This window comes from Chelonoidis abingdonii, chromosome 10, assembly GCF_003597395.2.
Source record: "Chelonoidis abingdonii isolate Lonesome George chromosome 10, CheloAbing_2.0, whole genome shotgun sequence".
NCBI lineage: Eukaryota > Metazoa > Chordata > Testudines > Testudinidae > Chelonoidis > Chelonoidis abingdonii.
Window position 1 is genome coordinate 59119517 of NC_133778.1, and position 27909 is coordinate 59147425.

General features: G+C 39.9%; 1 protein-coding gene across 1 annotated transcript in view; it reads left to right on the plus strand.

The window, feature by feature from the left end:
- LRP1B (LDL receptor related protein 1B) overlaps positions 1-27909 on the plus strand; it is a 1355016-nt gene that overhangs the window by 410344 nt on the left and 916763 nt on the right.

Here is a 27909-nt window from a genome sequence, read left to right on the forward strand (position 1 = left end):
CTACGAGGTGGTTTTTACCATGTGCTTTTTGCCTATCTCATTTGTTTTGTTTCAGTTAATGAAGTTGCAACCTCTGTCTAACCATAGCTCAGTGTCTGTGTTTTATTCACTTGGTGTGTCTGAGTTAATTCATATGGAAGAACTTCATCTTAAATTGAGGAGTGACCAAATTCTTGAGAAAAACAAAATAGCATTGGACCAGGTTATCTCCTCCAATGGAAAAACTCAGCAAAGAGAGTTCTGGGAGTAGGGTTGCCAGGCACTCAGTTTTTTAATGGAATGCTTGGTCAAAAAGGGACCCTCGTGGTTCCAGTCAGCACCACTGGCCGCGCGCAAAGCCTCGCTGGCCACCCCTGTGCTTAGCGGCCACAGGGACATGCTGCCACTTCTGGAGCCACAGGGAGCCTTTTTCTCCGTGCTCTGCACCCACTGTCAGTCAAGCTCCCCGCTCCTTCTCTCCCCACCCCTCAGCACCAGGGAGGGTCTGCACACTGCCCCTGCCCAAACCGCCAGCTCTGCAGCTCACATTGGTGTCAATGGGAGTTGCGGAAGCAGCACTAGGGTTGCCAGGCATCTGGTTGTCGACTGAAATGCCTGGTTGAAAAGGAACCCTAGCGGCTCCATTCAGCACCGCCAAGTATTAAAGCTGTTAAGTCTGTTGGTGGTGCGGCGCAGTGGATGCCCAGGGCTAGGGCAAGCTCCCTGCCTGCCCTAGCTCTGCATGTATCTCGGAAATAGCTGCCAGGTCCCCTGCAGTCCCTAGGTGCATGAGTGGCCAGGGAGGCTCTGTATGCTGCCCTTGCCCCAGGTGCCAGCTCCACAGCTTCCATTGGCCAGGAACCGCAACCATTGGGAGCTGCAGGGGCACTGTCTGTGGGCACAAGTGCAGCACGCACCATGCAGTGCAGCCTGGCTGTCCCTCCACCTAGGAGCTGCAAGGACCTAAAGGCCGCATCCTGGGAGCTGCAGTAAGCGCTGCTGGGACCCCGCACCCCAACCCCCTGCCCCAGAGTGGAGTCCCCTCCCACACTTCAAACCTCTTATCCCTGGCCCCACCCCCAACTGGAGCCCTCACTCCCCATTGCACCTCTGCCCCAGCCCAGAGTCCCTCCCATACCCAAGCTCCCTCCCAGAGCCCACACCCCACATACTCCCGACACCCTGCCCCATCCCTGAGCCCTCTCCTGCACCCCAAACCCCTCATCCCTGGCCCCATCCCAGAGCCCATACCTCCAGCCTCAGCCCTCACCCCCTTCTTGGACCCCAAACCCCTCATCCCCAGCCCCACTCCAGGGCCTGCACCTACAGTTGGAGTCCTCACCCCTTCCCCAGCCCAGAGCCCTCTGAGTGAGCATGGGGGAGAATAAGTGATGGAGGGAATGGGGATGAAGCAAGCGGGGATGGGGCCTTGGAAAAGGAGGAGGGGGCAGGGCCATCCGTGTGGAGGGACTTTGTCTATGTTGACTCTGATGTCCAGTGTCTACCCAGTTCCCCGGCAACATCTTTTGAATGTAGCTGCACTACCCTTGCCCAAAGTGGCTTGTATGTTCCCTGTAGCAGAGTATAATAAAAAGATACAGCTCTGTCTGCATTACTTTGAAGGTTAAGTAGTTTTATTACTGATAAACATATAAACCGTATTGTTTTCTCCTTAACTCACAATATTTATTACACTGAAAAGTCTGTCTTGGGTCTCACAAGAATGCTAATCTAACATTTTCCATATAAAATACATTTATTTTTCCGTATTTGACCTACTTTTTTCTACACTTATTTTCTCCATTAACTGTAGTTAACTTTTTGAAGGACTCAGAGTTGGGAGAGTTTACTTTAAAAAGAGTGTAATAAAGGAGGAAGGGGAAGTTTACTCATCAAGGAAGTTTCTATAAATTCTCTCAATCCTGATAAATGGAAGAGCACAGAAGCCCATACAGGACAGCCAAGAAATTCTCCAATGAAGTGCTAATGAAGAGCTAGTAAACAAAACATTTATTTACATTTTTGTAGAACAATTTAATAGCTTCTCTCTCTTTTGTTTTTATAAATCTCTTTCTTCTTGTAGTATATTCTGGACAACTTTTCCATGGCACAGAAGATGAAGAGTGGATATGAAGAAAAATAAAATAGCTCCTAACGGTTCTGGGATTTTGCCCCAGTTTTTTCCCCTTCCATCACCATTAAGGACCTTGATAAGAATCTTCTCTTGCCCAAGCAGGGTTGGGTCCACCTTCCTCTGAAGCTCAGCAATGTCCCTGTGAAAACTTGTTGCAGGGCTGCTGAGTGTGTGACTCTGCAACATTGCTGACTGCAGACAGCTTAGGAGGCTTGAAACTTCATTAGATTTATAGGTGATACTAGGTTTGCCAGAAATAGCTCTTTTTAAAATTGTAGTAGTGAAATGTGAAAATCGGATGTATCATAGCTCCCTGGCTCCAAGATGTAAAGCAACAAATAACACACTGGTGTCGTATCCGTGGAAAATACTGAGGGCCTCCCTATATACCAGTGTGATGTATAGGAGCTGGTGGCTTTAGGACAGTACTTGGGGCTTCTCTAGAAAGCTCCTTCTCAAGATAGGGAAATGCAAAAATTGTGCGAGTCCATCATTTATTCCACCCATAGTCCCTGCATTATACTCCTTTCCAGTGCTGGGATTAAATCAACCCTTAGACTGTTAATTTCTACTTTTCGAAACCATCTTGTTTGTAGGTGAAGACAGGTTAATTCATGCAAGCCCAAGTAGCAAAATTAGATTCTTAAGAACCTATAATGCCTTCACTCTGAACTTGATTCCTTTAGGACCACTAGTTTTATTAATGTCACAATCCTGACCAAACTTGCATTTCTGGATGCTCACCAGTCTGCTGTGTTTGAGTCCTACATGTTGGGCCCCATGGCTTTTAAGCTTTCCTAAGTTTCAGCAAAGTGTCTCTACTGTTGGGTTTCTAGGCACAATTTTGGGGTGTAGATTATTTTTCTTGCCACTTCCTTCTGAGAGCTGAGATCCCCCACGTTTCAACTGCAAAGACCCTGAAACTAGTGCCAACTTCCCAAGACTATCCAGTTGCTTGAATACATCTTTTCCCAAAGCTCCAACCTTGTGGATACTCTGGCTTACAGTTTCCTTCTTCAGGGACATGTGATGGTTGAAGCAAACAGAGACAGGCTTTGAAAAAGGGGTTTCTATAACTATTGTTTTAGATTTTGTTTTGTTTTAGATAGCAAAGGAGATGCACAGTTAGAGGTAAAACCAATAAAACACCTGTAAAGGTTCCTTCCCCACTCTGAACTTTAGGGTACAGATGTGGGGACCTGCATGGACACTTCTAAGCTTAATTACTAGCTTAGATCTGGTATTGCTGCCACCACCCCCAAGTACTATCTTTGTCCCTGGGTAGTCTTGAGAGAGTTCACCAATTCCCTGATGAATACAGATCCAAACCCCTTGGATCTTAAAACAAGGACAAATTAACCATCCCCCCCCCCTCCTTTCTCCCACCAAACTCCTGCTGGAATATCTGGTTCCAAGATCCCACCCCTTAGATAGATCTAAAAAAAAGGAAAAAATCAATCAGGTATTAAAAAAAAAATTAAAAAAAATATATTATTTGCATCATTCTGTCATATCAGAATTTTTTCTATAGTGCTGCTTCTTTAGTGCTAGTCCATCAGCATTACAGTGTGCTTAATTAAGTTAAACTGGTTTTAATAACATGCATGTGGCAAGTTTTCCAGTACTGTAAGCTTATGTTTGTGTTGCTAAGAGCAAGACAGGCACGGGGGCACCAGTTTAATAATCTCGCCTAGGGCACCATAAATCCTAAGGACGGCCCTGCTGATAAGAGGCTGGTTTCTTGATCTTTTTCACTCTGGCTGAAACTGAAACTCTAAACAAAGGAAAACTTCCCTCCTTCCTTTTGAAACATCTTGTTCCCTCATTGGTTCCTCTGGTCAGGTGTCAGCTAGGCTAGATGAACTTCTTAACCCTTTACAGGTAAAAGAGACATTAACCCTTAAATATCTGTTTATGACAACACCGATCTATTATTCCATGCCTCAATTTCCTCACCATTCTTGAGAGTCCTTTGGGATTTGGTCAGAGGCTTCTAGGACCTCCTCCCCCTTCCTGCAGCTCATGGCTTCTCCTCTGCATTATGAAGTCTATTTATTTTTCTTTCAGTCAACTTCCATCAGCATGGGCTGGTTCTATACTCCAAAAGTCTCCTCTCCCTCCCAAAGCAATCAGTTTGTTCTTCTCTCCTACTCCAAGCTTCTTTTTTTCTGTCCCACCCACCCAGCTCTGTGTTTGTAAAGGGCTGTACCAACTAACATGTCATCTCCATTTCGTCCCTCGGTGAAATTCCATTCCTTCAAATTTTTGTTCTCTGCAGAGAAGTTGAAGAAAATGGATTTTATCTAGGATCCATTATTCCTTTACTGAGGCATGATTTAATTGGGGTGCTGACAGTCCTTAATGACCAACCTATTTGTAGACAGATGCCCTGGCACCATCCTTTGTCTCTTAGTGTAAGGAGCGTGAGATAAGAATACAGTACAACAGCGATAAGACATAAGGATGCAGACAGTTCATGAAATCAAATTGGAATTCAAAAGTTGTAGACAGACAGATTTCCCAAATCATCACAATAAGGCATTAAAATCATTCTCTGCATGCTCTGGAGAAGGAATGCATCTTTCTGAGCCTTAGTTCACCTATATTTGTTTCTCAGAGAGTAAAGACTTTGATAAGTTACAGAAGGGGAAAGATGACAGCATACACAGTGACAAGGACATGTTCACCATGCTATGTGCGACAGATGTTACTTTCCATTTGAAAGTAAGTGCATATCAGTTTACAGTTAAAGCCCAGAGATTGTAAATAACGCCCTCGGTGTCTATGAAATATGTGCTTGTAATTCTTATCTTTTTGGCACAGTCTGTGTATATTATAATGAACCCGATTTATAACTTCTGTAATGCCAAATTTTGTACTCTCACAATTAAAATGGGTTCACATAGTTTCAGTGCATGAGTGCATATGAAGAAAGAAAATAACACATTTTATTTTAATTTAGATTTTACATTTGTGTTCTTATACAAGATAAAAAAGAATAATGGTATAATTGCAAAATACCAACTCATTTCAATGAAACAAGAGATGGATTTCCAAGGTATTGCAGTATTGATGTATTAAACATATAATAGAATCTTTAACATGAGTCGGTAATGCCAATGTAAGAATTCTTTATTTAAAAAAAAAAACCTGTTCAAATGCTTAGAAGAAATTAGCTGCTCTAAGCTAGATGTTCATTTGGCTTTGGAACAGAGTGATGCATTTTAATTGTAAATTTGCCCCCTAAAGTCATAAATAAAACATAAATAAAGTAGCAGCTACTGTAAAAAATCTTAAAATATTTGCAAACAAGGTATCACTGTAATTACTGGTATTTAAGGTGTAGAATCTATTGTAAGAATTCAATATATTTAACAACCCTAGATAGGGTTGATCATAGAATCATAGAAGATTAGTGTTGGAAGAGACCTCAGGAGGTCATCTAGTCCAGCCTCCTGCTCAAAGCCGGACCAACTCCAACTAAATAGTCCCAGCCAGGGCTTTATCAAGCCGGTCTTTAAAATCATTCGACCTGTCCAAAACTAATTGGTGATTGACTAGCCAAATATTGTCAAATGTCAAAAATTGTCAAATATTTTAAAGCACTATTTTTTTTTTTAGAATAGTGGTCTCTACTAGGCTTAGCATTAGATACCTATGCCAAATTACAAAAAAAACAAGTTACTTGACTGAGTTATTTTAAGTGAAAAAATGTGAAACACAATGAAATGAAGTTCTAAAAATTAAAGTCAAATTTTTACCTTTCTAGCCGTGTTAAATTAGCATTCAGAAGTGACTGTTTTCCAAGACTGAACAGTTACAAAAGAAAAATGAAATTAGATGGAAATAAAACAAACATTGCAATTATAAAAGAAAAAAGTCATACTTAAATACACTTATGTTAATCAGGCAGCAGGCCAACTCTTCAGGCAGCTAAATAGTTGTGCATCTTGCCTTTTTATGTTGGAAAGGGAGGTTTAATGATTGTGAACCCTCTTGTTCCTCCCCCACTCCTTTCTGAGTTAATTTTTGTATCTTTGTGTAGTCAGTTTAGACTGTAAGCTCTTTGGGGCAAGGACAATGTCTTCTAACTTGTTTAGTGTGCTTGTTAACCTCAATGTACAATGACAGCCTAGTGTACAAATGAAGATGTACATACATATAAACAATATTTGTTCTAGAAGAGTCCAACCTATCAAACTGGTCAACTTTCAATTACCTCACTTTTTCCCTATAGGTGGCCTTACCAAAGCAAAGGGAATGATCAAGACATGTATGTAGGCTTGCTAACAGGTTCCATCATAATGCAATCAGAAAAATAGGCTGCCATCTACATCAAGTCATTCTTGTTGGTATACTAACAATATTTGCCCATAGTCAATAGATAATGTCAATTGATTATCTATTGACTATGGGCAAATATTGTTAGTATACCAACAAGTTAACTGATTGGCTTGCCAAGCTTAATATATCATATATCTTATTTATTCAAAAACATTGGACTGGAGTCTGAACACCTCACCTGAACCCCTGCAAACTGTCAATAGGTTCAGGTCAAAATATGAACATATGGCTCAGACCCATCAGGCTTAGTCTATTGTTAAGGCTCAGTTAGTCTATCACCATCAATGTTATTCTCTGCAATTATTTTATTAAATTATAAAATTAGATGCATCCCAGTATATTAGCACTCAGTGCCTTAGCATCATAGAATATTAGGGTTGGAAGAGACCTCAGGAGGTTATCTAGTCCAGTCCCCTGATCAAAGCAGGACCAATCCCCAACTAAATCATCCCCTCCAAGGCGTTGTCAAGCCAGGCCCTAAAAACCTCTAAGGATGGAGATTCCACCACCTCCCAGTGCGTCACCACTCTCCTAGTGAAATAGTGTTTCCTATATCCAAACTTCCCCCACTGCAACTTGAGACCATTGCTTCTTGTTCTGTCATCCGCCACCACTGAGAACAGCCTAGCTCCATCCTCTTTGGAACCCGAGTTCAGGTAGTTGAAGTCTGCTATCATATCCCCCTCCTCACTCTTCTCTTCTCCAGACTAAATAACCCTAATTCCCTCAGCCTCATCTCATGAGTCATGTGCCCCAGCCCTCTAATCATTTTCACTGCCCTCCACTGGACTCTCTCCATTCTGTCCATGTCCCTTCTGTAGTGGGGGGACCAAAACTGGATGCAATATGAATAGAGGGGTATAATCACTTATTCTGCTGGCAATGCTCCTACTAGTACAGCCCAACATGCCGTTGGGCTTCTTGGCAACGAGGACTCACTGCTGACTCATATCCAGCTTCTTGTACACTGTAATTCCCAGGTCCTTTTCTGCAGAACTGCTGCTTAGCCAGTTGGTCCCCAGCCTGTAGTGGTGCATGGGATTCTTCCTTCCTCAGTGCAGGACTCTGCACTTGTACTTGTTGAACCTCATAAGATTTCATTTCGTCCAATCCTTCAATTTGTCTAGGTCACTCTGGACCCTATCCCTACCCTCTAGCGTATCTACTTCTTCCTCCAGGTTAGTGTCATCTGGGAACTTGCTGAGGGTACAGTCCATCCCATCATCCAGATAATAATTAATAAAGATGTTGAACAAATCCATCCCAAGACTGACCCCTGGGGCACTCTGCTTGATACTGGCTGTCAACGAGAGATCAAGGTGTTGATCACTCCCCTTTGAGCCTGACACTATAGCCAGCTTTCTATCCACCTTATAGTCCATTAATCAAATCCATACTTTTTTTTAACTTGCTGGCAAGAATATTGTGGGATACCATATCAAAAGCTTTACTAAAGTCAAGATATATCGCATCCACCACTTTGCCCATATCCACAGAGCCAGTTATCTCATCATAGAAGGCAATCAGGTTGGTCAGGCATGACTTGCCCTTGGTGAATCCATGTTGACTGTTCATGATCGCCTTCCTTTCCTCCCTCTAAGTGCTTCAAAATGGATTCCTTGAGGACCTGCTCCATGATTTTTCTGGGGACTGAAGTGAGGCTAACCTGTCTGTAGTTCCCCAGGTTTTCTTTCTTCCCTTTTTAAAAAATGGGCACTATATTTGCCTTTTTCCAGTCATCCAGGACCTCCGCCAATCACCATGAATTTTCAAAGATAAAGGCCAGTGGCTCTGCCCTCACATCAGCCAACTCCCTCAGCACTCTTGGAGGCATTAGATCTGGACCCATGGACTTGTGCATGTCCAGCTTTTCTAAATAGTCCTTAACCTGTTCTTTCATCACTGAGGGCTGCTCACACTGTGTTGCCCAGTGCAGCAGGCTGGGAGCTGACCTTCTCTGTGACCTTGTTGTTCTCATTGTCTATTAGCTTCATTTGTTTTATGAACACTTTTTTCTGCTGCCATTTACATACTTTGTATGCATACATATCTAGAACATAAGTCCTGAAGTGTTACATATTGTTGATATTAAGCACTTTAATTGTATAGGTATTTAACACTTCCTTTATTCACCTCATTATAATTTTTCTCAAGCTGAGACACTTATTAACAGCCCATTCTGTAGCATGCATAGACATCAGATCATTATAACAATAGACATATGGCAGACTAGGAGTGTGACACTAATTAAGAAAAAAAAAAACCCTTCAGATACAAATAGGTTCTTTATAACTAATGAAGAATGACCATCCACATGAGACATTCATTTCTTAGTTCAACAGTCATAAAACACTGTGTTTAGTGTGTCGTATTAAATCACCAGAAAATTAATTAACAAAGCCAGTGTCAGTGCCTCAGAACACAAAGAATATTAACTATTTTAGCTTTCTGCAAATGGAAGGAGTTCCCCCACTCCTTTATGATCTTCACTGATAATTTTGCCTTATAAAAATGACTGGACAACATGCCTTTACAAAACTCCCTCTTGTGTGGTTAGTAAAAGACGTGCATAAGTATAATAGTTACCTTGCCTTTTAATGTTTTTGTTTGTGCCTGAACTTAGTGTAACTAAATCTTAGCCTTCCTCATTTTTAGTGACTAAGATGAGAAACTGGAATTCTACTTCTTTTGGCTATAATGGTAAGTTTTGGCACACAAGTTGAAGCTGAGGTCATTGGGCAATTGTATAAAATTACTAAAATTGATTTGAATCATAAGAATATTATACATTTTCTAGTTAATTGTGATAAAAAAATAGTAATGACCACATATGTGAGGGTTTTTGTTTTTGTTTTAATCAAAGTCACTAGCAAACTCAGTTTTGTAAGATATATGTTCCTAAAATTGGAGTGGGGCTTATATTAGACATTCAAAAGCAGAGCTTCAAATGAAGCCTGTCACATCCAACTGCAACCTCCTGTGGCTTCTTAATTATGTCTTTCTTTCAAAATACTAAGCTATTTTCTCCAAGACTATGGATTTCTTATTAGCAGCATTTACCACTGAAGTGTGGGTTTTTACTTGTCCCTTATAAGATAATGGCATTTCCTTCTAGCCCATGTAACTTCACTAGGTAATGATATTGCTTTCTTTGGCAGATTCAGATGAAAAATTTAAAGATGAAATTTAGAAACTAATGAGACTCGATATATCGGATCTTGAAAACCTTTACTTCAAGATTTGTTAGGAAGATAGAAAATAGCGTCAATAAGGGCAAATGCAAAACTGAAGGTAAGTAATTGTAGTTAGGTCAGAGGCCCCCAAACTGTGGGAACATTTGGGGAGGGCATGGCTGGGGCCCAGGCCAGCCCCCATTGGGAGCAGGGAGGGAGTGACACCTGCTACACTTGTGGCCATGGCCCTGGCCCCAGCTTCCATTCCCGCACCCCGGGAAGACCCTCCACGCAAGCTTCCACGCCAGCTTCCACGCAAGACCCTGCCGCTGGATCCAGCTGTGGCCCCAGCCTCAGCCCCCTTACTCCTATCTGTGCCTCCCCCTCCTGGAGCTGTGACCAAGTTCCCAGCCCTGGCTCCTGGAAGTTGAGGGCAGCAGACAGGGATAAGGGTGGAGGCATGAGGTAAAAAGTTTGGGGACCATTGATTTAGGTATGTATAGTTCTCTTTGCAGGATACCCATGTTTACATACAACTCCAGAATTATATACAAAATTGAATGAGAGAGAATGCTTCACTAAATTCACCCAATATCAGTCTGTCATAAACAGATAGTTAAGAGTTAATGTCTCTTTTACCTGTAAAGGGTTAAGAAGCTCAGTAAACCTGGCTGACACCTGACCAGAGGATCAATGCGGGGACAAGATACTTTCAAATCTTGGTGGAGGGAAGTCTTTTGTTTGTGCTCTTTGTAGTGGTGGTGTTCGCTCTTGGGACTGAGAGGGACGGGACATCAATCCAGGCTCTCCAAATCTTTCTGAATCAGTCTCTCATGTTTCAAACTTGTAAGTAATTAGACAGGCAAGGTGTGTTAGTCTTATGTTTGTTTTCTCAACTTCTAAATGTTTCTTTTTGCTGGAAGGATTTTACCTCTGTTTGCTGTAACTTTGTACCTAAGGCTGGGGGCGGGGGGCACTCTGGTCTATAGGAATCTGATTACCCTGTAAAGCATTTTCCATCTTGATTTTACAGAGATACTTTTTACCTTTTCTTTCTTTAATTAAAAGCTTTCTTTTTAAAAACCCAATTGATTTATCTTGTTTTAAGATCCAAGGGAATTGGATCTGGACTCACTAGGGATTGGTGGGGGAAAGGAGGGGGGATGGTTAAATTCTGCTTGTTTTAAGATCCAAGGGGATTGCATCTGGAATCACCAGGGATTGGTGGGGAGAAAGGAGGGGTATTGTAAATTTCTCCTTGTTTTAAGATCCAAGGGGTTTGGATCTGTGTTCACCAGGGAATTAGTGAAGTCCCTCAAGGCAACCCAGGGAGGGGACGAAGTTTTGGGGGAACAAAGAGTGCCCCAGACACTGGAATTCTGGGTGGTGGCAGTATACCAGAGCTAAGCTAGTAATTAGGCTTAGAAGTGTCCGTGCAGGACCCCACATCTGTACCCTAAAGTTCAGAGTGGGGAAAGAAACCTTGACACAGTCCCATATATATGTCGCAAGGGTAAAGGAAATACAGATTTTATCTTAGCTAGGAAGATAGTTAGAGCAGTTGTTTTACTGCACGTGATGAACTCAGTAATAGATGGAGTTCTAAAGGTTCAGAGACCTGGTTTAAACTTACACCCAAAAATTCAGATGCTTATCCAAATCGGAGCAGCGACTATAGCAGTCTCCTTGGCTTTTTCACTGCCTATTTGGCAGCTCACTTTGTTTCTTTGTAGGGTTGTTGTCATTTAAAAAAAAAAAGAATCACAATTAATCACAGGATAAAAAATTAATTGTGATTAATCACGCTGTTAATAATATAAAACGATTTTATATAAATATTTTTGGATGCTTTCACTTTTTCAAATATACTGATTTCAATTACAAAGTGTGCAGTGCTCACTTGGTATTTATTTATTTTTATTATAAATAATAGCACTGTAAAAATAAAAGAAATAGTATTTTTAAATTAACTTAATACAAGTACTGTAGTGCAATCTCTTTATCATGAAAGTTGAACTCACAAATGTAGAGTTATGAAAAAAAAATAACTACATTCAAAAATAAAATAATGTAAAACTTTAGAGCCTACAAGTCCACTCAGTCTTACTACTTGTTCAGACAAACTAGTTTGTTTACATTTGCTGCCTGCTTCTTGTTTACAATGTTACCTGAAAGTGCGAACAGGTGTTTGCATGGAACTGTTGTAGCCAATGTTGCAAAACATATACATGCCAGATGCACTAAAGAGGCATACATCCCTTTACTCTTCAACTACCATTCCAAAGGACATGCATCCATGCTGATGATGGGTTCTGCTCGACAACGTCCAATGCAGTGCAGATTAATGCATGTTCATTTTCATCATCTGAGTCAGATGTCACCAGCAGAAGATTTGATTTATTTGTTGGTGGTTCTGGTTCTGTAGTTTCCACACTGGAATGTTGCTCTTTTCATACTTCTGAACCCATGCTCCACACCACCGTCCCTCTCAGATTTTGGAAGGTACTTCAGATTTTTAAATCTTGGGTTGAGCGCTGCAGCTATCTTGAGAAATTTCACATGAGTACCTTCTTTGTTTTTGTCAAATATGTAGTAAAAGTGTTCTTAAAATGAACAACATGCTGGGTCATTATCTGTTTCAGAATGTAGGTAAAACATTCAACAGCAGACATACAATTCTCCCCCAAGGAGTTCAGTCACATTTTTACTTAACACATTATGTTTTTAATGAGTGTCATGAACATGGAAGCAAGTCCTTCGGAATGGTAGCCAAAAGCATGAAGGAGCATATGAATGTTTAGCATATCTGGCATGTAAATACTTGCAGATCCGGCTACAAAAGTGCCATGCAAATAGCTGTTTTCACTTTCAGGTGACATTGTAAATAAGAAGCAGGCAACATTATCTTCCGTAAATGTAAACAAACTTGTTTCTTGTAGTGATTGACTGAAAAAGAAGTAGGACTGAGTAGACTACTTGTAGGCTCTAAAGCAGGGATCGGCAACCTTTGGCACGTGGCTCTCCAGGGTAAGCACCCTGGCAGGCTGGGCCAGTTTATTTACCTGCCATGTCCTCAGGTTGGCCAATTGCGGTTCCCACTGGCAACATTGTTTTGTTTCTGAGTGCAGTCATGTAACAAAAATAATCTACATATGTAAGTTGCGCTTTCATGATGAAGAGATTACACTACAGTACTTATGAGGTGAATTGAAAAACACTATTTTTTATCATTTTACAGTGCTAATATTTGTAATGAAATAATATAAAGTGAGCACTGTACACTTTGTATTCTGTGTTGTAATTGAAATCAGTATATTTGAAAATGTAGAAAAACATCCAAAATGTTAATAAATTTCAATTGGTATTCTATTGTTTAACAGTGCAATTAAAACTGCTATTAATTGCAATTAATTTTTTCAGTTAATCACATAAGTTAACTGCGATTAATCAACAGCCTTTGTTAATTTCTTTTTCTTTACATGCCATTTTCTTATTTCAGATTTTACAAATGTAGATTTTACCTGCACTTAGGTTGTCAACCTCTGTCCCTTGTTTTTTCCATATTCTGCATAACCTGCAAACCACTTCCACTGCCACTCATATTCTTTTGAGGTGATTCCATTCCGCTGCAACTGATGACAACTCTGTCCTGCCTGCTTGCACAAACTTCTCTGCCACTCCTCCCCTTAACTTCACCAACTTTCATCTTGTTTCTTTTGAGCTTAATTCCATCCTTGTCCAACACACTACCACAATCTTTGCCACAAGTGTCTTGTGCTGCAGTGCTCTCATCTCACTAGGTATCCCTTTGCAGTCTATAAATTAACTCCACTGAGGTTTCCTCATCAATGTTATATCACTTTGGCTTTTGTTTCCACTGCTGAGAGTACTCTGGACATCCTGTATGCTAAACTTTTAAACCACCAACAGCTGGCTGGTGCGAAGATGTGTAGCATTGTAAAAATGAAACACACAGACTAGGAGGATGGCATTTCAACACCACTGATAAATGATGAACAAAGGAGACTGCTAGTAACACCAGGACAAGTTTTCACCTCTCTTTCATTTATCTTGAATGAGGCAAGCTCCTTTTTGGTGAAGTTCCCAACATGTGATCCTAAAGTGGTACCTAAAACAGATTATAACCGAGGAGGAAGAGGTGAGAAATGCAATACAGATAACGAAGAAAGGCAGTGGAACATGATGAAGTAATGGCAGATCTGATGAAAGTCTTGGCCAACAGAGGCATAAAATGGATGAGCAGAGTGGTTAAAACCATATGGTGAGGCAAGAGAATACTGAAAGATGGATGTAAGTCTGTCTTGGTCCATGAATCCATGAATATCCTTGAATATGGAAGCTATTGAAGGATGAAGTTGCTATTGCATGAGATGAAGATACTGGAACTCATCTTGGATGCTAGGATTAGGAGTATGGTGGAATCACCCCTCAAACAAGAATAGTTCAGCTTCAGGAAAGGATGAAGAACCACAGATGCCATGTTTTTAAGTTATCAAATGATAGATAAGAAGCTAAAATACCAGCAGTGTGTCTTCTGGCTTTTATAGACCTGGAAAGACATACAGTAAAGTGTATAGAAGGATGTTCATGCTGAAACTGAGGAAATATGGAGTGTCTGAAGATTTAATAATTATGCTGAATGCCATATATAGATCACCTAAAAGAGTAATACAAATATGTTGTGGAATGACGAACCACTTAAAAGTGCAAGTCTGACTGCATCAAGGTTCCGCCGTCAGTCTACTATTGTGTATCATGTTGACAAGCTATATCTGAAGGTAGATCCCAGTAGGAAAAGATGAGAAGCTGTTGTATGCAGAAGACATAGCATGCCCAAAAGAAGACCTTGAGGAAATAGTAAACCAGTGGTATGACCAGTTAAGTGGGCGTGGGATGAAAATAAACATGATTAACACTGAGGTTATGTGGGTCAGTAGAGGTGCCAAAAGAAAACTAAATATACAGGTTATCTTTGAGACCTCATGAAGGACAGGAGAGATTTCAGAGGACTAGAAAAGGGCAAATATAGTACCCATCTATAAAAAGGGAAATCAGGACAACCCAGGGAATTATAGACTAATCTGCTAATCGAGGAAATAATCAAACTATCAATTTTAAGTAACTAGAAGATAATACGGTGATATGTAACAGCCAACATGGATTTTTCAAGAGCAAGTTATGTCAAACCAACCTAATATCCTTCATTGACAAGGTAATAAGCCTTGTGGATGGGAGGCAAGCAGATGATGTGATATATCTCAGCTTTAGTAAGACTTTTAATACTGTAGCACATGACCTTTTCTGATACAAACTAGGGAATATAGCCTAGACAAACTTACTATATGGTGGGTGCTCAACTGGTTGGAAAGCTGTTCTTAGGGAATTGATATCAATGGTTCACAGTCACACTAGAAGGGCATATTGAATTGGATTTGTCCTGTGTCTGGTTCTATTCATTATCTTCATAAATGTTTGAGATAATGGCATAAAGAGTACACTTATAAAGTTTGTGGATACCACACCAAGCTGGCAAGGGTTGCAAGTGCTTTGGATGACAGGATTAGAATTTGAAATGATCTTGACAAATGGGAGAGATGGTCTGAAATAAATAGTATGAAATTCAATAAGGACAAATGCAAAGTACTATACTTAGGAAGGAATAGTCAATTACAGAAATACAAATTGGAAAATTACTGCCTGGGAAGGAGTACTGCAGAAAAGATCTGTGGATTATAGTGGACATACTGAAATATGAATCAACCATGTAATATTGTTGGGGGAAAAAAGCAAACATCTTTCTGGGATGTATTAGCAGGAGTGTTTGTAAGCAAGACATGAGATGTAATTCTTCCACTCTACTCTGAACTAATAAAGCCTCAACTGGAGTATTGTCTCCATTTCTGGGCATCACACCTCAAGAAGGGTGTGGATAAACTGAAGTCCAAAGGAGAGCAATAAAAATGATTTAATGGTATAGAAAACATGACCTATGTGGAAAGATTAAAAAAATTGGGCTTGTTAAGTCTGGAGAGAGAAGACTGAGGGGGGACATAAGTCATCAATTACATAAAAGGTGGTTATAAAAAGGAGGGAGGAAAATTTGTTCTCTTTAACCACTGATGACAGCACAAGAAGCAATGGGCTTAAATTACAGCAAGGGAGATTTAGGTTAGACATTAGGAAAAACTTTCTAACAGTAAAGGTAATTAAGCAGTGAAAAAAAATATTAGGGAGGTTGTAGAGTTTCCATCTTTGGAGGTTTTTAAGAAAAAGTTAAACACACATCAGTTACAGTTAGTCTAGGACATACTTAGTCCTACCTCAGTGCAGGGACTGGACTAGGAGACCTATCAAGGTCTCTTCCAATCCAACATTTCTGTGATTAATGGAAGCTGACTGAACTAAACTGACCAGTTGAAATACATTGGTGGCTGGGTTATGAAAGATGGTGCACTTCAATGTGAGGTACAGTCCAGATTAGAAAGTGCTGGAAGAGTGTGGAATAACATCTCAGATGTATGATAAGCATGTACCACTCAGACTAAAAGTCCAACTGAATAGAACAACAGTGTACCCTACAATGTTGTTTGGTGTAGAAGCATGGGCAGTAAAGAGACAGCAGGTTCAATACCTACAGTTGTTCGAGATGAGCTGTCTTTGAGTGAAAAACAGAGTTACACGAAAGGACAGATTTTGAAGTGAAAGCATTAGGCTGGAAGCTGAAATCCATGATGTGGCTGACAAAATCCAGACGGCAAGGCTTCTCTATTTTGGACATATACAACGGATGAATGAAGAAGACCTGTAAGAACGTAAGAGTGGCCATATAGAGTCAGACCAATGGTCCATCTAGCTCAGTATCCAGTCTTCCAACAGTGGCCCATGCTAGGTGCTTTAGAGGGAAATTATTGAGAGATCCATCCCTTGTCATCTAGTCCCAGCTTCTGGCAATCAGAGGCTTAGGGACACCCAGAACATGGGACTGCATCCCTGACCATCTTGGCTAATAGCCATTGATGGACCTATCTTCCCTGAATGTATCTAGTTCTTTTTTAACCTTGGTAAAAATTGTATGGCAGGAGAGAGTGGTAGCAAACAGACATCAAAGAAACCCGAGGACATGATACGTGGATTGTATCAAAGAACATAGTAAGCAGGTGGAACTCAGTGCCACCTCAGATGGATTAGGATGGCAGATGCTTGTACAATTACTCAGCTCCAAATGGTGGGCTAAGGGGAATAATAATAATACTGAGCAGGACACCTTTTTAAAAGGAGGTACTTGTAAGATACTTTTTGCTCCTGGTTGTACTGGAAATACCCCAAGTACAATCCTTCTGGTGCTATTGTGACATTTCCAATTCAGGTGGAAATGCAGGAAATACAACAGCAACAAAGTAAGATAATGAAGTAAAAATGAACCTACCTTTTAAAATCTCACTAAAAGTTTATTATTTTTATACTTAGGGTCATGTCAGGTCTTTCTTTACCTATGATGATGTGCCCCATCCTACAACTGCTTTTATATATCTATTTATTGATTCCTTATGCCAATCTCATCATTGTAGAATAGTATCTAAACACCCTCAACAGAATATTCAACTACTCCAAATGACCTCCTGATAAACTAGTCTGATTTCCTCCCTTCTTCTCTAGGCCATCTTTGTTCAAGTTTTTTCGTTTCCTTTACACCTTCTTATTCCTTCTCCTCTCTTCTACTACCTATTATTTACCCTCTTTCATTCTCATTCTGTTCCCTCTGCATGTTTTTCAATATTCTTTCCCTTTTATTTCTATTGGCAGTGATTGGAATATTAAGATCAAGAAGTTCATTCTTTGCTTTGTAGGCAGTGGGGTCTGATTCCAGATGGGAACAGTTTCATGGTTCCAGTGAAACTTAATTGTCATGGGATAGAAAGGTTTTAGAGAGGCATTTTCTTAAGTAGTTTGGCAGAGTGTTATGGAGTCCTCAGAAATTAGAACCGGCAACTATATCTTCACAATATTTCCCCCTTCCTGTCAACATCAGCCACAAGCTTCTTCCAACTTGAGTCTCAAACTGAACATTAATTCCTAGGGACAAAATCGGTTCCGTAATTACAAAACATCTGTCATTCTAAGTCCACATAACCACACACATAATTGGTGGGTTTTGGATGATGAGACTACACTGTCATGCTGCAATCTGGAAAAAACACCTACAATCTGTAGAAAGATTTCCTCTATGTCTTTGTTTGCCTTTTATTTGTCTGACTCTGTGCAATCTTTCTGTTTCCTTCACCTCTCTTTTGGCTACTAGATACATTGAAATATGAGATGAGCTCTATGGGATAAAAGTTTTTCCCAAAGATAAAACCCATTAGTGCAGCTAGAGCCGTTAAAGTGAACCACTCAAGCAATTCCAACGTCACCAATATCCATTACAGGAGAAAACTTTATTCACAATGTGAAGGGATTTTTAAAACTAATGTGAACTGAAAAGTATAAACCAAGGCTACCAACAAGCTACAAGTCTGTTCATAATTTCCTCACTTACATCAGGGAGAGCTGAGACAGTAATCTGAACCTGACCTACAGAAAGCAGTGATAAGAGAGAAAACAAAGATCCAAAAAAAAATGTATGTGTTTATTGGAGAGTATCAATAGGACTCTGTATTAAAGGCTTTGAAAGATTCTTCACACCTCAAGAATTTCAACAATGATTTAATGCTGGGTTTCCCCAAATCCCTGAGCCCTTAGTTCCTTCTATCAGGCAATGGTGACAGCACAGAAAGGCCACAGGAAATAGCAAGCAACTACAGTATATTAATGTGTACAATATATTCATGGGATGGGTTTTGCACACTGTTAAGCCTTATTATGAAGTGGTTCTCATATATGTAATACTAACAATGCTAAAACATGTAGAGGAATATAGTCACTGGAGCTCAGTTGCCACTACCATGCTCATCTACCTTTGCAGATACTGTTATAAAGTCATTAAGAGTAGAGTGCCAACACAATGTTATAAACCACCTTTCTCTAGTTAATTTGGAGGGTCATTTACTTTAAAGTCTGGAAGGACTTAATTATAGTTTAGCACTCTAAACACAAGCCAGGATCAGTGGCAAATCCTTTAATGGAATCCGGAAATTCTAAGGTAGAAATGTCCCCTTTTCTATATAAAATGCTATGAAACAAATTCAGCACTTGAAAAGATATCACCCATGCGTATCAGAGGGCAGAATTTGTTCCCTTTCTTGTTTGAAGAGAAGGTCACATCATGGCTGAGATCCTCAAATAGTATAAATCCTCATAGTTTCACTGATTTGAATATAGCTATAGTAATTTATATCTGCTGAAGATGTAGCCCACTGTTCTTCACTGTCTTTAAGACTTCTCAAGCTCTATTCTATACCTTCTATGTGGATTTCTTTGTTTCAGTATTGCTTTCTTCATTCTGTTGCTTGTCATGGTCAGTCTCCCACCTCTCATCTTTCAAAGCAATGACAGGCTATTCATTGTAACTATATTCATTCCTCAGTTCACTTAGGTTTTCAGGCTACCTGGGGTTTTTTTGTTTTTTTTTCCCCCTAGTGAAATTCCTTTTTGGGGTCCGGGTAGTTGTGTCGTTATGAGGTCAAAGATCACAACTTTCTTCTTGCCCATGGTGACATAATACTTTGCTCTCTCTTTTCCTCTTTTTAGGGCCCTGTGTGCCCTAAGATAAGTGTTTATAGCTCTATTTCTTTCTTTATGCAATTAAATATTTATGTAAATTGTCGTTCCACTTTTGACTTGTTTTCATTATAAACTGGTAAACTTTTTCTGTTTAATGAGTGAACCAGAACTGGGTTGGTGGTTAACAAAATATCAGTCCTTAAAAACATGATGAAAAGAGGCACTATTGTGGATAATTTTCAGAAGCATATTCCACGTTTTCTGTCACTTTGACCTGGATGTTGTAACTAAGACAACATGGTTTTTTTTAGGATGAGGGCTACGAAGGTAAATCAGTATTAGATTTTTATGCTCTAAAAACTGTAGAATCTTAAAAATGTATGTAAGTGTTGTCTAAGCTTGAATTTAATCAATATGGTTTAACACTTTTATGAAACCGGAACCTTCAATCTATAGGCCCAATTCTCATTTATACTAAGGCTCAAAGGTGTGTGCAGGAATTTTAATTTGACCACTTTTGGAGGGTCACAGAACATGCCCCTGCCTAGGCCCTGGGACCAGAGGAGCTCTCTGCTCTTGCTGATTATTGGGGGAGGAGGGGCCCACGCCACTGCTTGCCCTGTCTTGTGAATGCCTAAGGCTTCTTTATTCCATTCTAGTAAATTAGATTTGCACTCAGAGTAAGGTCCCTAAATTGGCAAGTAGTATAAAGAGGTTTAGTGTGAATGAGAAGCAGGCTGTGTTTCACTGTATTCTTCCATCATGGAGTATTTTTGTTTAAGCCCATATTTATATAGCGAGAACCTAATGCAATTGTATGGATTACTCTTTCTATCTTAAACACTATGCTCTTTTACCTTAATTATAGTCATTAATAAACTTCATCAGTTAATATTTTAGAGAGATCATAGGTGGCTGCTATATGAAAACTGCTTAAGAGGAGTATTTTTGTTACAGCAAAAAGGTGAGAAATTTTTGCCAACATTATTATACTATTTGTACCAACCCAAGCATTTCTATGCCCCACATTCAGTCCACTACTCTGCTGGATGACGATGGTGGGGCGGGGGAGTGCATAAAAGCCTCTCCCTCTTGGCAAACAGGGCTGTATCCAGAGTCCATTAAAATCACTGAAACGGCTCCCATTGAACTCTGGTTTGGATCACAAGCTCTGGTTCAGCCCCATAGCTGAGCAGAATAGCTCCACAGCAGTGCAGAAACAAGTGGGGGAGATAGAGCGTTGGATCTATACATCACAAATTTATATAAAAAATTTAAATCTCAAAGCCATCCCATAATTTGGAATAACTGTCTTTTTCTGCTCAGAACTGCCCCAGAAGGAGAACTGCTGAAGTGTTTGTATTGTCAGATTTCAAGAAAACTGAATGCAGCAATGAGGAAGTTTGTACTGCACATCTCTGCGCAGTCTCTTATTTACAGGAGCAACCTGTTGATCTTTACTGACATGGGCAATTCACAGCAAAAGCATATAAACAGAAACAGTGAAAAATGTCCATTTAGTGAAAATCAGCAGCTTTGTTGGTGTCTCTTTAAATATAAGGAATCACATGGTGTTTATTTGCTATAATTTCAGTAAATTTTAGAGATCTGGAAATTAATATATTTTGCACTACTATTGCATAGCACTTTTTGTCTGATGATCTCTAAAAGCTTTACAACTATCTTTAAACCAATCCTTGTAACACCCCAGTGAGATAAGTCATAGTATCCTAGGGTGGGTCTTGACCCGTTGAAAGAGGCAAAGTATGTAATCTAATAAGATAATCATTATCCATGATTTAGCTGTGGATGAGGACCCTGAATTTGCTTGTATAATCAAGAGCTGGCTGGATGATGCAATCAGTCTTATTTTGGTTTGGCATGCTCTAAATGGGATACTCAATGCAGCATGAGTTGGAAGTGTTGGAGGTGTAGCTGTGGTTTGCCTAGAATTTCAGATTTAGGAAATTTCAAAAGCGGGATGGTGACGGGTGCTAATTCTGTTTGATACCTTGACTCTGTGTGCTTGTATGGGTGGCAAGGACTGCATTTCATTGATTCCACTCTATCCCACTGAAGAGATCCTTGAGGGCAGAACTGGGCAATTGCTCTGAGGATTCTCTTATGTGTGATTCAGCCAGATTCCCTTCTGACGTTGTTCATGTTAAATGTGTACGTAAGGTTATTGGGGAGAGAGGGAGATGATTTGAATTGAACTACCATTAATGGGAAGTTCTTTCATCTGACCTGAATAGTTGAGTTTCTTTTCTGCCTATTGTTTAGCCCAATGAGAAGGATTGAATGAGAGAGAGAGAGTCCAGATGATATCTAACAAAGCTGGTTTGCCCCATTGTGAAAGGATTGCACCTGCCCTTTGCCAAAGAGTTTCAGAATCTGGAAGTCATCTGCTCAAGTGCATGTAGACTAAAATATAATATCATAGAGAGAAGTTCTCCCCCCGCCCCGCCCCGCCCACATCTACATCTTCTTAGAAGTTAGCAATTTTTCTCCTTATGTGGACTTCACCAATGTGATCTGTGACTTTCATTTCCAGACTAGACAGTTACAAAGTGCTCTAATTGACCTATCCTGGAAGTCTACTTGGAAGCTGCAGCTAATACAGAATGCTTTAACATCTGTTCTGCAAAATCTGTACTGCCTTCCAGTTTACCTCCAAACCAAAAGTTAGCAGCAAAACCAGGAATGGAATCTAAAAGACACTCAGTCTTTTGTTTTAACTACTAGATCCACTGGCTCTGTCAAATACACAAAACTTTATTTGCAGGACAGGGAACATACTTCCTGTAGTCCAAGAAACCCTAGATGCCAACTGGCAAAGGGAATCGGGCCATATAGGGGTGCAAGGATCCACTGGTTTCACCAAAAGGATGTCATGTAAGGTCTCTAATGAAAGCCTGTGGCACACCATTCATCATAGTCATTGAGAGATGTATGTATGAAAATTATATGAGCAGTTATGTATATATATTAAACATGTTCTGTTGGTCTGCAGTTGAAAAGCAAGTCACTCAAAGTTAGCATATCTTGTGAAGATCTACAGACAGTGGGAGACACTTATCTCCATGGTGGACGATTATGTATTGTATGTCAGACATACATTTTAAGGGAAATTCTAATTAAGAGCTGGCAGAGACTTCAGAATAAAATTAACATGAAGGGGTAAATGGGCAGGAAGGAAGGAACCCTATTTTGAGGTGAACAACAAAAGTCTGTTCTGGTATATTTCAGAGTTCAGAAAAACACCCTGGCATTCCTTCAGTCTGTGAATATGAGCTGTCAGCAGGCTTGATCTTATGAGAAAAGGTCTAAACCAAACTGGTTGAAAACCTTGGGGAAAGAACTTGGGGTAAGCTGTCTAATAAGAGATAGGTGAATACCTCGTTAGTTAAGTTCAGTCTCTAGAAAGCATGATATGATGTTGTCTTACATGAAACCATTTCTTCCAATCTCTCATGCTGTTTTTTATTTGAGTTTCTATTTTTTTCTTGAATAAATTTCCTTTTGTTATATAATTGAACTCAAGTGCTATGCATAATACAGGAGTGCTGATCTAACTACGGAACACTGTCCTTTGGGAGCAGAGGATCTGGGATTTCTATGTGTATCTAGTGTTCAGGGGTCAGATACCACATTAGGACACTTTGAGGGGTCTCAGGGGTTGGGGTGCATATGTTGACAACCTGGAGGCCCAAGACAGGCTGGGGTAGCCCACAAGAGGATACTTGAATGGATGACAGGCTGGTTGCATTAGGGAGCAAACTGCCAGCTAGTATATGCAGGACTCCCTCACTCTGGAGGCTGGTGGTAACAAGGGGACTTTCAGCCCTGAATCCAAAGAAGCATCACGCTACTTACCTAAGTCTGTCTCTGTCAATTAAAATTTGGAAAGGGAAACTTTAGACAGAATACCAGGAAGTATTTCCTGTGAGTAAGATGAATTAAGCTGTGGAATAGCCTTCCAAAGGAAGTGATCAAATGTCCAATGCTTGGGACTTTTACAACTAGACTCAACAAAGTAGTAAACAAGATATTGTGGGCAACAGTCCTCCACTGGCAGGGAGATAGACTGGATGATCTAATACACATTTCTGACTTTTATTATTCTAGGGATTTTGAAGATATGATCTCTCAGTGATGACCTATGTTCAGTTTTTTATTAAGCACTAATCTATTGTGCTGAATTGTAAAGTGATTGTGTGATACAGACAAAGGACTATCCAAGGTAGATTACAATAATGAAATTCACATGACTTTTCCCTAAAATCATAAGCTTCCATGGGCAATCTGCCTCTCTAGACAATGCTATTATTAATACAATTTAAACTTCTATTTCATTGTTAATAAAATATTTTTAAAACAATGAATGAGTCCTGTGTGTTGAATGTTATTTTGTGTGTCCAGGCTTTTGTTTTTTTTCTATTACTTTTCTGTCTCTCTATATACACTTTCAGATTCAACATTCTGGCAAACAATTTGACCATTTCAGGACTAAGATTATTGTTCTTAGTTTATGTAGACTATCAATCCAATTAATGATGACACTTAACTGGGCTGGTTGCCAATAGAGCTGAGAAAAAATTAGATGTATTTTCCTTCTGATATTCTTTTATTTTCACATTTTGTCCCAAATCTTAACAAAAAGTTAAAATATTTTTATTGTGAAACAAAAAATTATGAAAATTTTGAATCAGAATGGTGAAACATTTTGTTTCAGACACAACCTCTACCTAAAGGGAACCAGTTTCCTTGTGGTTTTGTTTTGTATCTCTTCCTAGGATTTTTTTTTGGATTACTTTTCCCCCATACTGGATGGCTGGGACCTTTAAGATAGAAGTTATCTATTATCTATCCTGAAGGACTGGCATTATTTTTATTTTTGAACCCATCGTCCTTTGACGGTGTTTGTAGCTGTACCTTAATGTCTCATTTTCTGTTCCATGCCCGTCTCCTGTGGTGATGTCTTTCCTTTTCAGCTTCCACCTCCAGCAGGGGAGGGCCCTAGAGCTGTCTGTACCACTTTGCTTTGAGATCATCTTGAGAGAAAACAGGGTTTTCAGATTCCCTTCCCCAAAAGTACCATGGCAAAATCTGCCACAAATGGTTCACTGTGAAAGGAAGGGAGAAGGAGCAAGTGAACAAATTGAGTCAGGACTGCCCTGACTAAATCTGTGTCTCCACTGCACTAAAGCAAGCAGCTAGGATTCTGTGAGTGTAAAGTGTGACCCTGAAGCTGTTCTATATACAGCAACATCTAACTGCTCAGCAGGAATGTAGAGCACCGAGGAGCAGGCCTTCACTGTAATGGAGGTATGTTAGTTCTGAGGTTTATTTTACAGACCCAGGTATCGTAGTTGCTTAAAGTCTCTCCAATTTGGATCTCAACCTCAGTTATGGTATAAATTAAGTTTACAAAAATTACCTGGTTTTACAATGAAAACATGCTGGTGCACGAATATTACCTACATATAGCCAAACCAATCAATGCCAGAATAAGCACATTTGGATGTTAAACAGTTCCTCTAATCTATTACTTATTTTTTTTCACAAACAGAATACTTTTTTTCTCTTGGAAATACAGCTTCTTTATTAATATATATTTCTTGAAGCAGATTCATCTTCCTTTCAAATCTTCCCCCATCACAATGAAATCTGATTTAGCAAGTGGGTAATTGATCCTCTAACTGATTTCAGCTCAGCTAATATATTTTAAATTGCAGTATATTTGTATTCTGAGTCAGCCTTTGTACTTTAGTCACTGATAATATAGAGCCAAATCATGAGGTCTTTAGAACAATGGGAATGTGCCAGTCAAACTGAATGATAGGACCTTAGGATTTCCCCAGTGATAGCATAAATGGTAATTAATACATTCAATCTTTCCATTAACATTTAAATGAAGCTATTCTAAATTTAATTTATTTTTGTTTCATCTTCTAATTATTTTATTTTTCCTCCTCTACAGCTGATAACTATCAGCTATACCTTTTACAGGTGAAGATCCAGAAATCTGGAGCTTACGTGCAAATGGTGAAATATCACAATTTGTAAACGCCATGAATATGAATTACTTACTATTTACGCATATTCTTCATTCTTATTTTATCATGAAGAGCTGTTTTCTCTATTCCTGCTTCCTCCTCACAGTGTTAGTTGCTCTCATACAGTGATAGGTAGGCTATAAAAATCAATAAAATATGTACATTTTCTAGATGTTTAAGGTACGTTTTAGGCCCTTGTGCAACTGAAGCACAAATACAAGTTCAGCACAAATTAAATGTTTGGGTTTATGATTTTAAAAATATTTATCCACTAACAACCTGATGGAGTTTCATTATCATGAATTGTCAGCAGCCACTAAAAGGGGAGGGAACTGAGGCAGCCAAATAGTTTCAGCTGAAGTCAGGAAAATGCCACATAACTCCATTAATATTACAGACCCAACTACCTAACTCTCTGAGAGCGAGAATCTCCAGGCCCCACCATATCCTGCTCTGCCCTCCTCTATCCGCCTTTGAAAGCCCCCTCTTTGCTGTGTTCAGCGGAGTGCAAGGCACTCAGCCCCCAATGCCCCCCATTTCTGTGGTCTGAGTGGGGTTGAGACACTCTACCCACACTCATCTAGTCCAGCCACAGACCTAAGCAACCTAATTGAGACTGCTGATACAAGGGTAGAGGATCCAACCCCCACTTCCTATTTAAATCTGACTTTCAATCAGGAGCCGAGGAGAAAGCACACAAGTCAGGGTCTCCTGGGGAATATTGGAGGCTTAAAAGATTTGAACACAATAGCTAAGCATACGAATGGCCAACATGGGTCTGACCCAATGGTCCATCTAGCCCAATATCCTGTTTTCTGACAGTTGCCAATGCCAGATGCTTCAAAGGGAATGAACATAACAGGGCAATTATTGAGTGATCCACCCCGTCATCCAGTCCCAGGTCTGGCAGTCAATCATCGTGGACAGTTCTCTGAAAACATCTGCTCAATGTGCAAAAAAGCTAATAGACTGTTAGAAACCAATAGGAAAGGGGTAGATAATATCATCATACTGCCAATATAAAAATCCATGGCATGCCCACACCTTGAATATTGCATGCAGTTCCGGTTGTCCCATCTATAAAAAATATATATATTAGAACTGGGAAAGGTACAGAGAAGGGTAACAAAAATGATTACAGGAATGGAACAGCTTCCGTATAAGATTAAAAAGACTGGCACTATTCAGCCTGGAAAAAGAGATCGTTTAGAGGGGATTTGATAGAGGTTTACAAAATCATAAGTAGTGTGGAGAAAGTGGATAAGGAAGTGTTATTTATCCTTCACATAATAGAAGAACCAGGGGTAACCCAAAGAAAATAATATTCAGCAGGTCTAAAATAAACAAAAGGATATACTTCTTCACACAACACACAGTCAACCTGTGGAACTTATTGACAGAGATGTTGTGAAGGCCAAAACTATAAATGGATTCAAAAAAGAACTAGATAAGTTCATGGAGTGTAGGTCCATCAGTGGATATAAGCCACGCTGGTCAGGGATGCAGTCCCATGTTCTGGGTGGTGATATTGTCTACCCCTTTCCTAACATTCTATTAGCTTTTTTACAGATTGAGCAGATGTTTTCAGAGAACTGTCCATGATGATTTCAAGATTTTTCTTGATCAGTAACAGCTAATTTAGACTCCATCATTTTGTATGTATGGGTAGTATTGTTTTCCAGTATTTTGCTTTCATCAACACTGAATTTCGTCTGCCATTTGGTTGCCTAATCACCCAGTTTTGTGAGATCTCTTTGTAATGCTTCGTAGTCAGCTTTGGACTTAACACCAGTGCTGCTGATGGCCCGTGTGTACAGTTTTAAGAAGCTTTTGCACAATGAAAACATTGACTGTCTGTTAATCTGGAATTTCAAAACCGCTATCAGAGGGGTTGACTGTGCCATACTAAGTGTCAAAGCAGAACCCCACTAATCCCAGTAGTGCGCCAGGAGTTTTCAGAGCTCACAGGCACCCAGCACTAGGCTACATGTCCTTACTACACATCTTGATGGGATGAATCTTACTCTGCCCTGGAACTGTTGCTGGTGCATAGAAGGAGGAACAGAACCTTGTCCCTACCACCAGCTTGCTTCTCTCTTCTATTTGAGGGCTGTTCAGTGCCCCAAGGACAGAAGGTCAGAGCTCTCCCTCTGTCTCTGAGGACTACATAGTCATCCTCTACAGTTCCTAATATCTGTATATTTGCTGCATGAACCTCATCCTTGATATCCATAGTCGAAATCTTCCTATTGATTTCAGTGGGCATTTAGGCCCTTTATACTTCCGTAGAACTAGAATGCAGTTTGCATGAAAGGCTCCTTGAAAAATAATGTTGGATTGTAATCAATCATTTTTAACGCTCTAAATGTACAAAAATAGTCTGAAACATAGCATATATGTATCTTTCTGTATCATAAAAAAAAAAAATTTCCCCTCTCACCCCTATGGGTGGTATGTGTCTTTCTCAACCTCGGGTCCTCTACCAGAGGCCTGGGAGTTTGAGGGTTCTGCGCAGTATCTTAGCTGTTCCTAGCACTGC